Below are 18,487 nucleotides of genomic sequence, written 5' to 3' on the forward strand. Positions count from 1 at the left end.
GCAAATGGATAGCTAATGATGCCAATAGCTAAAATGGAGAAGTCTTTGGGAGAAAAAAGGTAGCGGTGAGGACATCAAGCATTCTCTTTATTGCCAAGTCAAGGTTTGAGATGCCACTGAGGCGGAGATGTTTTTTTTTAAATTGCACATACAAGTCTGATGCTCAGGGGGGAAGGCAGGGCTAAAGATACAAATTTGAGAGTCATCTCAAATACAGATGGTATTTAAAGTCATGGGACCAGAGGAATTCACCTAGGTATATGTGTAATCAGAAGGGATTTAAATCATGGCTAGTCACATGTTAGCTAACTTGGGCAAAGTCATTAAGCTTTCTATGCATGGTTAATGTATATCTGAACATGCTATGAAATCTGTATAGTACTACAGAGTGTTGTTATCCAATGCCCAATAAATCCAACACCGCAGGAAGTGAGAAACAACAAAACTAGGAATAAAAATCAAAATTTCCTATCAGGGTAATAAAATTCCCAGTTATCTTAGCAGACAAAAAAAAAAAAACATATTGTTAGCAAATTCTCTGAAAGAAAGTGCCACTGAGGGAAATGAAGATGGGGTGCCCCTACCTCTGACCAACTGAAAAGAGAAAATATTTTTATTAATAAATGCAGCAACTGAAAGTAATACACCAGACTGTAAATGGTGATTATTTCCAGGGGTTGAGTTTATCAGGAATGATTACTTTAATATCTGAACTTGCATCATGAACATATATTACTTTTATAATTAGAAAAAGAAAGTGACACAAAAGGGCAATAAAATAAGGGGGAATGACTTCTGAAAATAATGTTGATTTGGCATGACATATATAACTAATGAAAAAAATAGCAACCCATGAACTATTTTCAAGATGCTCCAATGTGAGACTTGGAATTACCAATGGATTACTAATACTGGTCTAGTTAGTGATTCGTGCTAAACTCTCTAAACTAATATGTGTTGATAACGTAAAAAGCAAAATATGAATTGAAGAAATTTTTTGCAAGGTGCTGGGGATTTTAAATGTAATTATTCTAGAAACTACAATGGTCCCACGTATTTATCTATCACAGACTTGGAACTAATGAATAGGTAAACATTTTTCCAATTGGATTCATCAATATTTGTTAACTGTTGAAAAGAATTTTCAAAAGCAGCAGACAAGCTAAAGAACACAAAATTACTGTATTACCACATGCTAAGTCTGAAGGAAACAGGATTATTATCTGATCATATACTTGCCATGCTTTGACTTAACTATAGCTGCTTACCTTACTATGTTATAGATATATCCAATTTAACCTATAATCCTAGGTTTTATTACACATTAGAGCTGATGCTAGAGAAAATGTATCATGTACTATAATCTTTTTGAAATTATAACTGTAGTTTTTAATATTACTTACAGTAACATTTAATACAATTGTATGTAACATTAAAAGCTCAACATTAAAAGGTCTTGTAGAAAACTGTAGTCTTTGCCACATTTGTAAAGGAAGAACCTCCTCTGATTATATAAACCCAAAGTCTTAAAATGGTGAGAAATACCTTTTACATTCTATGTAAATCACTGAACATAGAGTAGAATTTCTTAGTCTCCCAAATCCCATGCCGGTGCTTCTAATTGCAATTCAAGGTATTTACCACAAGATGGCACTGCTGATCCTAGTCATAGCAAGGCTGTTGGCGTTTCCTTTCCATGTTTCACACTAAGCTTAAGAATCTTTATTAGCAAAATTAAAGTTCTTGAGTTAAAGAACGTTTAAGCACTTCAAACAGGAAAAACAAGCCAATTTAAAATGTTCTGTACTGTATACATTTCTCCAATTTCCATTACTCTAAATCAAGTGGTCAAGATAAAGTTTTAAATATATAACTATATATAAAAATAAATGTAAATAGAAGATGGCCGAATAAAAGCAGCTCCAGTCTGTAGCTCCCAGCAAGATCAATGCAGAAGGCAGGTGATTTTCTGCATTTCCAACTGAGATACCTAGCTCATCTCATTGGGACTGGTTAGACAGTGGGTGCAGCCCATGGAGGGTGAGCTGAAGAAGGGTGGGGGCGTCCTCTCAACCAGGAAGCACAAGGGATCGGGGAACTCCTTCCCCTAGCCAAGGGAAGCTGTGAGGGACTGTGCCATGAGGGACGGTGCACTCTGGCCCAGACACTATGCTTTTCCCATGGTCTTTGGAACCCACAGACCAGGAGATTCCCTTGGGTCCCTATGCCACCAGGGCCCTGGGTTTCAAGCACAAAACTGGGCAGCCATTTGAGCAGACACAAAACTAGCTGCAGAAGTTTTTTTCATACCCCAGTGGTGCCTGGAACACCAGTGAGACAGAACGGTTCACTCCCTTGGAAAGGGGGCTGAAGCCAGGGAGGCAAGTGGTCTAGCTCAGTGGATCCCACCCCCATGAAGCCCAGAAAGCTAAGATCCGCTGGCATAAAATTCTTGCTGCCAGCACAGCAGTATGAAGTCAACCTGGGATGCTCGAGCTTGGTGGAAGGAGGGGCAGCAGAGAGGCCTGTTAGAAGGAAAGCTAACAAACAGAAAGGAATAGCATAAACATCAACAAAAAGGATGTCCACACAAAAACCCCATCCAAAGTCACCAGCATCAAAGACCAAAACTAGATAAATCCACAAAGATGAGGAAAAACCAGCACAAAAAGGCTAAAAGTTCCAAAAACCAGAATGCCTCTTCTCCTCCAGAGGATCACAACTCCTCGCCAGCAAGGGAACAAAACGGAATGGAGAATGAGTTTGATGAATTGACAGAAGTAGGCTTCAGAAGGTGGGTAATAACAAACTCCTCCAAGCTAAAGGAACACGTTCTAACCCAATGCAAGGTAGCTAAGAACCTTGAAAAAAGGTTAGAGGAATTGCTAACTAGAATAACCACTTTAGAGAAGAACATAAATGACCTGATGGAGCTGAAAAATACAGCACGAGAACCTCATGAAGCATACACAAGTATCGATAGCCGAATTGATCAAGTGGAAGAAAGGATATCAGACAGTGAAGGTCAACTTAATGAAATGAAGTGTGAAGACAAGATTAGAGAAAACAGAATGAAAAGGAACAGACAAAGCCTCCAAGAAATATGGGACTATGTGAAAAGACCAAATCTACATTTGATTGGTGTACCTGAAAGTGACTGGGAGAATGGAACCAAGTTGGAAAATACTCTTCAGGATATTATCCAGGAGAACTTCCCTAACCCAGCAAGACAGGCTAACATTCAAATTCAGGAAATACAGAGAACACCACAAAGATACTGCTCGAGAAAAGCAACCCCAAGACACATAATCATCACATTCACCAAGGTTGAAACGAAGGAAAAAATGTTAAAGAAAGAAAGGTCGGGTTACCCACAAAGGGAAGCCCATCAGACTAACAGTGGATCTCTTGGCAGAAACTCTACAAGCCAGAAGAGAGTGGGGACCAATATTCAACATTCTTAAAGAAAAGAATTTTCAACCCAGAATTTCATATCCAGCCAAACTAAGCTTCATAAGCAAAGGAGAAATAAAATCCTTTACAGACAAGCAAATGCTGAGAGATTTTGTCACCACCAGGCCTCCCTTACAAGAGCTCCTGAAGGAAGCACTAAATACGGAAAAACCGGTACCTGCCACTGCAAAAACATACCAAATTGTAAAGACCATCAACACCATGAAGAAACTGCATCAACTAATGGGCAAAATAACCACCTAGCATCATTATGACAGAATCAAATTCACACATAACAATATTAACCGTAAATGTAAATGGGCTAAATGCCCCAATTAAAAGACACAGACTGGCAAATTGGATAGAGTCAAGACTCATCAGTGTGCTGTATTCAGGAGACCCATCTCACATGCAGAGACTAGGCTCAAAATAAACGGATGGAGAAATATTTACGAAGCAAATGGAAAGCAAAAAAAAAAGTAGGGGTTGCAATCCTAGTCTCTGATAAAACAGACTTTAAACCAACAAAGATCAAAAAAGACAAAGAAGGGCGTTACATTATAATAAAGGAATCAATGCAACAAGAAGAGCTAACTATCCTAAATATATATCACCCAATACAGGAGCACCTAGATTTACAAAGCAAGTTATCAGAGACCTACAAAAGAAACTTAGACTCCCACACAATAATAGTGGGAGACCTTAACACCCCACTGTCAATATTAGACAGATCAATGAGACAGAAAATTAACAAGTATATTCAGGACTTGAACTCAGCTCTGGACCAAGCACATCTAATAGACGTCTACAGAGCTCTCCACCCCAAATCAACAGAATATACATTCTTCTCAGCACCTCATCGCACTTATTCCAAAATTGACCACATAATTCAAAGTAAAACACTCCTCAGCAAATGCAGAAGAACAGAAATCATAAAAAACAGTCTCTCAGACCACAGTGCAATCAAATTAGAACTTAGGATTAAGAAACTCACTCAAAACGGCACAACTACAAGGAAACTGAACAACCTGCTCCTGAATGACTACTGGGTAAATAACAAAATGAAGGCAGAAATAAAGATGTTCTTTGAAATCAATGAGAACAAAGACAACGTACCAAAATCTCTGGGACACATTTAAAGCAATGTGTAGAGGGAAATTAATAGCACTAAATGCCCACAGGAGAAAGCAGGAAAGATCTAAAATTAACACACTAACATCACAATTAAAAGAACTAGAGAAGCAGGAGCAAACAAATTCAAAAGCTAGCAGAAAACAATAAATAACTAAGATCAGAGCAGAACTCAAGGAGATAGAGACACAAAAAACCCTTCAAAAAAAATCAATGAATCCAGGAGCTGGTTTTTTGAAAAGATTAACAAAATAAATAGAACACTAGCCAGACTATTAAAGAAGAAAATAGAGAAGAATCAAATAGACATAATAGATAATGATAAAGGGGATATCACCACTGATCCCACAGAAATACAAACTACCATCAGAGAATACTATAAACGCCACTACACAAATAAACTAGAAAATCTAGAATAAATTCCTGGACACATACACCATCGCAAGACGAAACCAGGAAGAAGTCGAATCCCTGAATAGACCGATAACAAGTTCTTAAATTGAGGCAGTAATTAATAGTCTACCAACCAAAAAAAGCCCAGGACCAGACAGATTCACAGCCAAATTCTACCAGAGGTTCATAGAGGAGCTGGTACCATTCTGTCTGAAACTATTCCAAACAATAGAAAGAGAGGGACTCCTCCCTAACTCATTTTATGAGGCCAGCATCATCCTGATACCAAAGCCTAGCAGAGACACAACAAAAAAAGAAAATTTCAGGCCAATATCTTTGATGAACATCGATGAGAAAATCCTCAATAAAATACTGGCAAACCAAATCCAGCAGCACATCAAAAAGCTTATCCACCATGATCAATCAGCTTCATCCCTGGGATGCAAGGCTGGTTCAACATATGCAAATTAATAAGCATAAGCCATCACATAAACAGAACCAATGACAAAAACCACATGATTATCTCAACAGATGCAGAAAAGGCCTTTGATAAAACTCAACACACTTTCATGCTAAAAGCTCTCAATAAACTAGGTTTTGATTGAATGTATCTCAAAATAATAAGAGCTATTTATGACAAACCCACAGCCAATATCATACTGAATGGGCAAAAGCTGAAAGCATTCCCTTTGAAAATAGGCACAAGACAAGGATGCCCTCTCTCACCACTCCTATTCAACATAGTGTTGGAAGTTCTGGCCAGTGCAATCAGGAAAGAGAAGGAAATAAAGGGTATTCAAATAGGAAGAGAGGAAGTCAAATTTTCTCTGTTTGCAGATGACATGATTGTATATTTAGAAAACCCCATAGTATCAGCCCAAAATCTCCTTAAGCTGATAAGCAACTTCAGCAAAGTCTCAGGATACAAAATCAATGTGCAAAAATCACAAGCATTCCTATACACCAATAATAGGCAAAGAGCCAAATCATGAGTGAACTCCCACTCAAAATTGCTATAAAGAGAATAAAATACCTAGGAATTCAACTTACAAGGGATGTGAAGGACCTCTTCAAGGAGAACTACAAACCACTGCTCAAGGAAATATGAGAGGACATGAACAAATGGAAGAACATTCCATGCTCAGGGATAGGAAGAATCAATATCGTGAAAATGGCCATCCTGCCCAAAATAATTTATAGATTCAGTGCCATCCCCAACAAGCCACCATTGATTTTCTTCACAGAATCAGAAAAAAACTACTTTGAATGCCATATGCAACCAAAAAAGAGGCTGTATGGCTGTATGGCCAAGACAATCCTAAGCAAAAAGAACAAAGCTGGAGGCATCACACTACCTGACTTCAAAGTGTACTGCAAGGCTATAGTAACCAAAACAGCATGGTACTGGTCCCAAAACAGATATATAGACCAATGGAACAGAACAGAGGCCTCAGAAATAACGCCACACAAGCAATGGGGAAAGGATTCCCTATTTAATAAATGGTGTTGGGAAAACTGGCTAGCCATATGCAGAAAACTGAAACTGGGCCCCTTCCTTACACCTTATACAAAAATTAACTCAAGATGAATTAAAGACTTAAACATAAGACCTAAAACATAAAAACCCTAGAAGAAAACCTAGGCAATACCATTCAGGACACAGGCATGGGAAAAGACTTCATGACTAAAACACCAAAAGCAATGGCAACAAAAGCCAAAATTGACAAATGGAATCTAATTAAACTAAAGAGCTTCTGGACAGCAAAAGAAACTATCATTGGAGTGAACAGGCAACCTACAGAATGGGAGAAAATGTTTGCAATCTATCCATCTCATAAACGGCTACTATCCAGAATGTACAAGGAAGTTAAACAAATTTACAAGAAAAAAACAAACAACCCCATCAAAAAGTGGGCAAATGATATGAACAGACACTTCTCAAACATATGAAAAAAAAGCTCATCACCACTGGTCATTAGAGAAATGCAAATCAAAAGCACAATGAGATACCATCTCACACCAGTTAGAATGGCAATCATTAAAAAGTCAGGAAACAACACATGCTGGTGAGGATCTGGAGAAATAGGAACATTTTTACACTGTTAGTGAGAGTGTAAATTAGTTCAACCATTGTGGAAGACAGTGTGGCGATTCCTCAAGGCTCTAGAACCAGAAATATCATTTGACCCAGAAATCCCATTACTGGATATATACTCAAAGGATTATAAATTATTCTACTGTAAAGACACATGCACACATATGTTTATTGCAGCACTGCTCACAATAGCAAAGACTTGGAACCAACCTAAATGCCCATCAGTGATACACCAGATAAAGAAAATGTGGCACATATATACCATGGAATACTATGTAGCCATAAAAAGGGTGAGTTCATGTCCTTTGCTGGGACATGGATGAAGCTGGAAACCATCATTCTCAGCAAACTAACACAGGAACAGAAAACCGAACACTATATGTTCTCACTCATAAGTGACAGTTGAACAATGAGAACACATGGACACAGGGAGGGGAATATCACACACGGGGGGCCTGTCGGGGGTGGGGGGCAAGGAGAGGGATAGCATTAGGAGAAATACCTAATGTAGATGATGGGTTGATGGGTGCAGGAAACCACCACGGTACATGTATACCTATGTAACAAACCTGCATGTTCTGCACATGTATCCCAGAACTTAAAGTATAATAAAAATAAATAATAAATGTAAATATAAAAATACTTAAATCAAAGACTGGTGTGCTTTCAGATGTGAATTATAACTTAGGTAGAAATTTAAAAGGTTCTACAAGGGAAAGACTAAGTTTTAGGCTCTGCTGAAGCAACCTGCCCCTCACATCTCAAAGGCATCTGCAGGAGGAGCCAGGAACAAATGATGGGCTTAGCCTTTCCTCCCTCTGATATGCTTAGGACCTATATATAAATGCTCTTCCATCCACTTTGGTACTCACGTCTCCTGGTCTTTCCACTTAAAAGCTGGAGGTGTTAATATGGCAAATGCGCAGCCCCAGCGGCTTCAGTAACTATTTTGGGCTTGTAAAAGGGGACTAACAGTGACAGTAAGAGATCTTTGCCTCACCCTTGGAAAGGCTGTTTTCTACCCCTTCTGTCATGCAGGTAACCAGCCAGTGTGAGACTGGATCTTCAAAGAAGCTAACCAGACCTCTCCAAAAGCAAAAGCCTTAGGAAATAGACTCATTCTTTCAAACATCACAACTTTTTTTAAAAAAGGAATCTTGCTTAGAAGAATCTTGCACTTAAGTGAGCCATGATCACACCACTGCACTCCAGCCTGGCGACAGAGGAAGACCCTGTCTCGGGGGGAAAAAAAAAAAAATCTTGGTGTCAAAAAAAAGAGACAAAGTAGCTCAACTCACCAGCAACAAAACACAAGTGAGACAGAAACATTCTTAAAGTTAATACGTGTTGGCCATTCACCAATTCATTCATATATTCAATTATAGTGCCCACTTTTTAGTAATAGACAATGTTAGTAATATAGAAGTAATATTTTTAACGTTGCTGATACATCAACAAAAAGTGATATAAACTCAAGTTCTCTTTGGAAGTAAGTCTGATATAAATCAATAAAAAACTCACTGATTATGGTATCATGATAGGGAAGAATATAAATCTATGGAAAGTGGGAAAATAATTCAAAGGAAGGCACTTTGGTCTTTGGTGCACCAATCTATTCCACAGAAAGCTATTTAATTGCCTAGGAGGTTACACACAGGTGCACATATTCTTTCATTTGTATGAGGAAAAGCAAATAGACATTATAGATGTTTTATAAGAAAAAAACTGCACACTGTCCCTCAAATTATTAATCCTCCAACCCCCAAAGTTCCACCTCATCCACATCTGCTTCAATAGTTTCATCTTTATGGAAATAATTGATATTTTAAATAAGGACTATGAGTCATCAGCAGAATGATGAATTACATATGGAAGTACAATTTTATCACATCAGAAAAAAAGCCTTCCAGTTTAAAAGGCTATGTTATCAAGAATCTCTGCTCAGACCTTCATTCTGAGGGTGCCCTGTTCTCCAGGCATCCTCACCACACAGACTGGATGCAAGTTCCAACTCTCTGCCTCACTACCTACGTGACAACCTTGCTTCCCTCACCCCTAAAATGGAGATAACACCTAACTCATGGTGATGCGACATTGACCAGGGAAGACACATGTGTAAAATGCTCACAACACCCCTAATTTGACGGATACTGTGCAGTTTGTTTGCACATAATAAAGGCTCAATACATAGCAACCATTAACACTTCCACAGGGCTTTATGTAAACCCTCTCTGGTAAACCCCATTGGGTAACTTCAGCTTACTTGGATTAAGACACAAAGCAACCTTTAAGGGATGTCAGCTCCCTAGGAAAAAGGACTTGAAAATAACATGAAATTGAGGATTAGTAAATATTCTGAATGACAGAATCAGAATCCAAAAGGTCTTCACAGAACAGAATGATGGGCCAAATTAAACCCAGGTAATTGGGCCCAAGGGGGTCAGCCTCCCCTTTGGAGTTTCTAGTCTGAAGCTAACTTCTGCCACTTGGCAAGGAAAGGAGGTGTAACGGTGGGCAGCGGGCTCAGGTGAAACTTCAGTAGAAAAAAAAAAGAGAGAGAGATCCCGTCTTCCAAGTAAATCCAAAATTGATCAAATATTTAGTGAGAGAAGATGTGGCTTTTACCTAGGATGGCACACAACTGAGGAAAATATTAATTCCTACTGCAAAAATATGATTTGGAATAAGCAAATCTGAGGTTCTGGTGGAGCCTTTGAGAATGAAAGGGAGTACCATTAATTATGCCAGGACAATAGGTAAAAACTAGGGCTACCCTGGGCACCATGGGACATATAATCACACTATTTATACACATGCTGAAAGCTCTACACGTCTGAGTTGATGAAACATTCAATGAATCAATAATTTGCTGATATTGCTTTAAAAATATTTGGGATTGCTAAGTGCTTATTATATGCCCTTTTCTGTCCTTTACATGTACTAACTCATTTAATACTCACAAAAAAATCAAAAAATATTATAAAATACTGCAAATTTGAAATATGCTTATATTACAAATGAGGAAATTGAGGCACAGAGAAGTAACTTATCCTTGGTTACTCTTCAGCTTATCTGCAGGCTTACACTGACTAAACAGAGACTCCAAAGCCAGAGGCCCCTGGGCTGTGTATTTCAACACTATGAGACAAAGCCCAGGGGCCTCTGGCTCTGGAGTCTCTGTGACACATCCTCATGGATCTAATCACTTCAGGCTGCATTAAAATGCAGTGAAGTGCATTCTGCTAACCAAGAACAGGGTAGTTCTACTTGCCCCTGTTTCAGTTAGAACATAGCTAGGGACATTGTTTTTGATTCCAGGTCCCAATTTTTCATACAAACTAGGTTCACTGAACTGTGTTCAGTGTGGCAAGGAAATGTGAGACTGTGATACATATGGATGAGTGGAAAGAAATGGAAATGCTTCCTTTAGGGAAGAAAAGACTTGATGGGGCATGAGAATGGCTCAACTATGTGGGTGGCATAGGGAAGAAAAGTGAGACATGTTCTATTCAGCAGCTTTCAAACTCTTTTGACCATTGAGATACAGTGCACATACATAGTTAATTATATAATTAAATAAACATAAAATCAAGACAAAGGTTTCATGAAAACTTTACTACTTGTGATATACTCTGATATTTTCTATTTTGTTCTACTCTCATTCTGTTCTATTTGTTCTTCTTCTCCTTTTATTTATTTATTATTATTTGTTTTTAGAGACAGAGTCTCCGTCACCCAGGCCAGAGTGCAGCAGTGCAATCACAGCTTATTGCAACCTTGACCTCCTGGGCTCAAGCTATCCTCCCACCTCAGCCTCCTGAGTATTGGGACAACAGGTACACATCACCATGCCAAGCTAATTTTTAAATTATTCTGTAGAGACCTGTGCTCGTTATGTTGCCGAGGCTGGTCTCAAACTCCTGGGCTCAAGCGACCCTCCTGCCTCAGCCTCTCAAAGCACTGGGATCACAGGCATGAGCCACCACATCTGGTCCTTTTCTTCTCTTTTAATGATGGTCATAACCAATTAAAATTATTTCACAACCCTGAATTTCAGCCTGAAATTTTAAAAATACTGCTCTTTATGGTCCCCAAAAAAGAAACTAAAGAGCAGAGGATAGGCATTACAGGAGAGTATATTTTAGCTCAACATAAGCAGTAACTAAATAACAGCCAGAGCTGTTCAAAATTGTAAGGGGTACTGCAGGACACAGAAGTTTCCCAACACTTGCAGGTGATGTAGGTATCCCATCATGGGCTGTGACTAGATTGGAAAGAATTTAAGTATTAGTTAAATGGCTGAAATAAAGGAATCCTCGGGTTTTTTACAAATCTGAGGTTCCATTATTCTAAATCATATTTTTGTAATAGTGATAACACTTTTTCTTCAACAATGTCCATTTTCCAAAAGACTTAGATATGTTCCAAGATACCAAAAGAGAAAAAAAAAAAGTAGGTTGGTAGGTAGGAAGGAAAGAAGGGAGGGAGGGAGGGAGGGAGGACGGAAGGAAGGAAGGAAAGAAGAAAGGAAGGAAGGAAGGATAGAGGGAAAGAAGAAAAGAAAACAAAGAGAAAGAAAACCATATAGAATTGAAATGTTTCCTAAGTAAATAAAAGGGTTTTGCCTTCAAAATAAAGTCTAAAGCTCTACTTTTCCCATCCCAACCAAAATGTAAACTGGGTTCATCCAGAGTGCAAGATTCCTGAGTGCCCTGTGTAAGTAAAAGAAGAAAAAAAGGCATCTGAAAATCACTCCAGGCACTATGATTGGCTCTGATGGTTTCCTTTTGGATCATTCTGGATGATCAGCTCAGAACAGAAGAGCTGAGACTGGCTCATAAATTGATGTGTAAAATAGCTTTCAGCAGGGTTTGGTCAATTCCTTTTGACAGGTATACACATTGCAACAATCTTCAAAGGCAATTTCTGGGACAGCCTCCTAATTACTTTTGAAGATACTGCCAAGAAAGAAAAGACAGAAAATATGAAGAGAAATCTAAATAAAGACAGAATGATTGAAAGGGCGGCATTAACACAAATCCTAAAGGATGCAATTGATAGATGAAAGATTAAAGATTCTATTAGACCACTATCCACCAACAATCATACAACCTATCATTTCTGTGGGCTCACTACCAGTACATAATGCACTTCTGCCTCCAGGTATCTTATTTAATTCTCAAAGCCATCTTCATAACCAAATGCTAACTCCACTGGCAGAAGACCAGGGGTTATTCTCTGAGGAAAACTGATGTTTCAGTAATGATCTCAGCAGAGCTTCCTTAAAGAGATAGAAAAGTCCAAACCGGGGTAAATGATCCATCAAGGCTGCCAAGAGTTCTCTGGATGCTTTCCACCAAACTCAGCTTCCTTCCAACGTCTCAGAGTAAAAGGGTTGCATGGACTACAAGAGCCACAATCCAGTCACAGCTGGTTTTATTTGATACACAGGAAGATGGCTACACATGAATTAAGGAAATTAAAAAAAAACAAAAGTGTATCCTCAACTTCAAAGGGTATCCTTCTTCCTGACAAAATCAGTGATACAGCATTTATCTTCAATTAATACTATAGGTACAAATGTTATCAATATATAATAGAAAGTCTTTGGAATTTACATACTCAGTAACAAGTGTTTTTTTAATGACATATAAAGTTAGAAGCTACTTGCTCAGACCATCTTGGCATCCTAGAAATGTGAATCCTGAGCTGGACTCACTCCCATGGTGTTATAAACTGTGCTACAAACCCTCAAATCAGGGAAAGCGAGTCCTTTGTGGAAAGATGAGTCCAGGAAATTAACTGAAACCGACCTGAGTTTAGCAAGTGAGTGAAGACAAAGACTTGGAAACACAAGAAAAAGAATAGAGGTTGACATAATTCAGGTAGGTTGGAATTCAAAGCATGCCTAGACCTTGGCAACAGAGACCAGACGGATTAAGACAAAGCCAAGACCAAGCCAAGCAGGGTGAAGGAACACATACAAGCTCCAGGGGCCTGCCAGGTAGACACTTGCAAACCCAATGCACCATGTCTAAAGACACAGCAAGTTCACACTTGGTTTAGGCAGACATCTGGAAAAGAGGATGATCCCAAAGGGTAGGGCATAGCCACAAAGGTAGAGAATGCCATCATAGCAAGATTTCTGTTTCTAGCAATAGTGTGATGTAAGTACACAGAAAAACTGAGAATTGTTAAATAAAATATAACAAAGATTCTAAATGTACAGCTGAGCTCTCACAGAAGCAAGAGGAATTTAGAACCAAAATCAGAAAAAGACATAAACATAGAACTGCTGCACTGGCATTGACATTTAAGTCACACAGAGGGCATTTGTTAATATTGGTAATCAATAAGTTCAGGATTTCACAGACATACGGAATCAACAATGAAGCCTTGGGTTTGCTCAACATGATGAAGTAGAACAGAGCCCTTCCTTGCCCCCATGACCCCTAAAGGGTTACTCTCTAGGTGCAAAGAGATGACAAGGAATATGTCTATCTCAGCCTACATGTTTGATGAGAGAAAGAAAAAGTTTCCCCAAACATGAGTTTCAAATTTATGCTACCTATATAGTTCAGGAACCCAAAGTTGAGACACTGATATTAAACCAGTCCAGGTCTGAAAACACACTCATAGTGCCTATAAAAATCAAAGGCAAATTTTCTCTAGAGCAATGGTTCTCGATCTTGACTGTGAGGTTTTAAAAACACTGATGCTCCAGTCTTATACTCACATTATCTGAGTTAACTGGTCTGAGGTTCAACCTGGCATCTTGATATTTAAAGGCTCAGTAGATGAATCTAATATGCAGGAAAATTAAAAAACACTGCTCTACACCAGGAAGAATAGCTAATGGATGCTGGGCTTAATACCTAGGTGATGGGATGATCTGTGCAGCAAACTACCATGGCACATGTTTACCTATGTAACAAACATGTACATCCTGCATACATACCCCAGAATTTAAAATAAAAGTTGAAGAAAAAAATGGAAACATTGCTCTAGAAAGACATCCCATGAATGTAAGCCACACAGGATCCCCACCAAGTATGACTTACTAAATAAAATTTTACCACACTCAAAAAGCAATCCAGGTAAGCAAGAGTAGGTAGAAATAACAAAAAGCAGAGTTAGACTCCCAAGAACTTTAGAAAATAGAATTGTTTGTTATAGTCTATATTATAAGAACATTTAAATTAATTAAAGACCAAAATCCCTAAAGCATGTAGAAATGATAAACATAAGCATTGGATTTTTAAAACACCTTAAGTAGGTTAAACAGCAGATTAAAGACCTGTAGAAAGAAGTGGAGAACTAGATGACTGATCTGGAGAAACTACCTAGAATGCAGCACTGAAAAATGAATGATAATTTTTATAGCCACTGCAAAAGAGAAATGAAGAATCACATAGAATAAATGAAAATGTTCAACATACACGTAATCTATGTTCCAAAAGATGGGAAAAGAGAGAAATATTTTTATCTGTTGAGAACAGAGAAACATTTCTCTGTTGAGAAAATAAGACTCAGAAAATAATGACTATTTTTCTGAATTAATGAAAAATAAGAATCATGAAATTTGGGTTTTAAGCAGGATAAATCCATACCTAAACACATCATAGTGAAATTAAAATATCAAAGGTAAGGGCTGGGCGCCGTGGTTCATGATTTTAATCCCAGCACTTTGGGAGGCCGAGGCAGGTGGATCACCTGAGGTCAGGAGTTTGAAACCAGCCTGGCCAACATGGCGAAACCCCGTCTCTACTAACAGTACAAAAATTAGCCAGGCATGGTGGTGGGTGCCTGTAATCCCAGCTACTCAGGAGGCTGAGGTAGGAGAATCGCTTGAACATGGGAGGCAGAGGCAGGTGGATCACCTGAGGTCAGGAGTTTGAAACCAGCCTGGCCAACATGGCGAAACCCCGTCTCTACTAACAATACAAAAATTAGCCAGGCATGGTGGTGGGTGCCTGTAATCCCAGCTACTCAGGAGGCTGAGGTAGGAGAATCGCTTGAACTTGGGAGGCAGAGGTTGCAGTGAGCCAAGATCGCGCCACTGCACTCCAGCCTGGGTGACAGAGCAAGGCTCTGCCTCAAAAAAAAAAAAAAGAAAAAAAAATCAAAGGTAAGGAAAGTTTCTTAAATGTCACAAAGAAAAATTATCTATAATGAAACAACTAGACTGACAATGAATTTCTCAACAGCAACCACCTGGAGGATTTTCAGAGCTCACCATATGCCCTACTGAGTCTATAGCCATAATACTTCCTCTCAGCTTCCATATACTCTACCTAATTGGAAAACCAGATTGAACTGAGTTTAGCTCCATTTGGAAGAAATTGGGACAAGAGAAGCTGAAATGGTGATAATTAAAATATCAAATTTCTTGATAAGTATGGTATCTTTGGAGATTTATTGAGCATTAGCTATCCAAATGAAGAAACTACAGAGTCCCATCCACTCTTCACTCCCTTTCTGTCAAATGGCAAGCTTAGAAGAAACTAGTCTTTCTAAATTGATATAGTAAATGCTCCTTTTCACTGACAATACCAAGTATTGGCAAGGATGTGGAGCAACTGGAATGCTCATAAATTGCTAGTGGGAATGTACAATGGTAAATCACTTTGGAAAACAGTTTGGCAGTTCTTAGAAAGTTGAAATTTATTTATCATAAAACTTAGCAATTCCACTATTGGGTATACACGCAAGAAAAATGGAACATATGTTCACACAAAGACTTAAACATGAATGTTCAGAGCGGCTTTTTTCATAATATCTGATATGGTTAGGCTTTGTGTCTCCACCCAAATCTCATCTTGAATTGTAATCCCCATAATTTCTACATGTCAGGGGAGAGACCAGGTGGAGGTAACTGAATCATGGGGGCAGTTTTGCCCATGCTGTTCTCATGATAGTGGGTGAGTTCTCACAAGATCTGATGGTTTTATAAGGGGCTCTTCCCCCTTCACTCAGCACTTCTCCTTCCAGCCACCTTGTGAAGAAGGTACCTTGCTTCCCCTTCCTCTTCTGCCATAATTGTAAGTTTCCTGAAGTCTCCCCAGCCATGCAGAACTGAAAGTCAATTAAACCTCTTTCCTTTATAAATTACCAGTCTTGGGCAGTTCTTACAGAAGTATGAAAATGAACTAATACAATAGCCCAACCCTAGAAACAATCAAATGTCCACCAACAGATGAATAAACAAATTGTAGTATATCCATACAATGGAATGTTATTCAGCATTAAAAAGGAATAAACTGGTTCAGCATGTAAGGAGCTTGGAAGTTGCTACTCCATCCTAACATCAAGTAAAAACTGGAACTGACTGAAAAATCAACAACTCTTCTTAGAACCATCAGAAAAGTAGAGTTACAGGACAAACCACTGCCCCAAATATCAGAGAGACAGGCAGATACTGAGAATCACAACTTATCAGAACATAAACTCCCAGGTAAAAACCTCCACAGGAACAAGTGCTAGGATAGGAAAACCTGAACTGTAATTAATGGATTGCTAGAGGCTCAGTGGAGACAACTGTAAGTTTAAAACTCCAGAGAGACCCAGTCATATGGGGGCTTCCACACTTTTATGAGTTTTACATCCAGGAGCTCTACCTCACAGCAAATATCAGAGAAAAATTCCCTTATGATTCCAGCAGGGAGACACAAAATAAAACCACTTTTGAAATGTGCAAGAGCATTCTGTTCTTAAGAAAGCCTGACCTCAGAAGAAACTATTTTACCAGAGCCTATTGGGGTTTGATCAGAGCCTGACTAAGCTGGGGAAAGGGAAATAGCCAACCCCAGCTCCCTCTAGCTTTCCACATGGAAGAAAAGAAATACCCAATTCCAACCCCTTCTAAGTCATTCCTTCCCATGTAAAGTGTGGGAGCGGGAGTGGGGAGATGGAGAGAGACAGGGACAGAGAAACAGTGATGAAGTTCACAATTCAGGGGCAAAAGCTCACCAAAAGACTGAGACCTACTCATAAGACCACAGAATACCCCCGATATGGTTTGGCTGTGTCCCCACCCAAATCTCATCTTGAATTGTAGCTCCCATAATCCCTACGTTGTAAGAGGGACCTGGTGAGAGGTACTTGAATCATAGGGGTGGTTACCCCCATGCTGCTGTTCTCATGACAGTGAGTGAGTTCTCATGAGATCTGATGATTTTATAAGGGGTTTTCCCCCTTTTTCTCGCCACTTCTCTCTTGCCTGCTGCCATGTAAGATGTGCCTTTGTTTCTCCTTCACCTTCTGCCATGATTGTGAGGCCTCCCCAGCCATGTGGAACTGTGAGTGCATTAAACCTCTTTTTATTTATAAATTACCCAGTCTCAGGTATTTCTTCATAGCAGTATGAAAATGAACTAATACACTTCCCCTTCTTCCTATACCTTACCACTACATTACTAAAGGCCTATTTACTACAGTTCTTTTTACCCAGTACATGATGTGTACCTTTTAACCAAAAATTATAAGGCAAACTAAAAGCCAAAAAACACAGTTTAAAGATATGAAGAGACTGAACAAGCATATCTGGACAGAATCGCATATGGCAGAAACGCTAGAATTACCAGACCAGAAATTTAAAACAACTGTGGTTCTATGGAGTATGGACTATGCTAAGGACTTTAATGGAAAAAGTAGATAGCATGCAAGAACAGGTATATAATGTAAACAGAAACATGAAAATTCTAAGAGCGAAAAAGAAATCACAGAGATTACAAAAAAATATAGTGTAAGAGAAATAAAGAATGCCTTTGATGAACCCATTAGTAGACTGGACATGATGAAGAAAGAATCTCCAAGCTTGGGGACATAACAATAAAAATGTCCATGTAATCCCAGCACTTTGGGAGGCCGAGGCAGGTGGATCACGAGGTCATGAGATTGAGACCATCCTGGCCAACATGGTGAAACCCCATCTCTACTAAAAATACAAAAAATTAGCCAGGCATGGTGGCACATGCCTGTAATCCCAGCTACTTGGGAGACCGAGGCAGGAGAATCACTTGAACCCGGGAGGCGGAGGTTGCAGTGAGCCGAGATTGCACCACTGCCACTGCACTCCAGCCTGGTGACAGAGTGAGACTCCATCTCAAAAAAAAAAAAAAAAAAAAGAAAGTCCAATACCAAAAGCAAAAAGAAAACAGACTGAAAATAAAAACTCATAACAGAATATCCAAAAGCTGGGGGACAACTACAAAGGGTGTAAACATATGTAATGGAAATCCCAGGAGAGGAAAAAGAGAAAAGAGCAGAAGCAATATTTGAAGCAATAATGAGTGAAAATTTCCCCCAAATTAATGTTAGACACCAATCCACAGATCTAGGAAGCTCAGAGAGCACCAAGCAGGATAAATGCAAAACAAAAAGAAAACAAACAAAAACTATGCTTAGGCATAGATA

At 39.0% G+C, this 18,487-nt stretch overlaps 1 protein-coding gene across 4 annotated transcripts in view; it reads right to left on the bottom strand.

The window, feature by feature from the left end:
• RGL1 (ral guanine nucleotide dissociation stimulator like 1) overlaps positions 1 to 18,487 on the bottom strand; it is a 301,446-nt gene that overhangs the window by 256,512 nt on the left and 26,447 nt on the right.

Source organism: Pongo abelii, chromosome 1 (assembly GCF_028885655.2).
Source record: "Pongo abelii isolate AG06213 chromosome 1, NHGRI_mPonAbe1-v2.0_pri, whole genome shotgun sequence".
In the NCBI taxonomy this organism is placed as follows: domain Eukaryota; kingdom Metazoa; phylum Chordata; class Mammalia; order Primates; family Hominidae; genus Pongo; species Pongo abelii.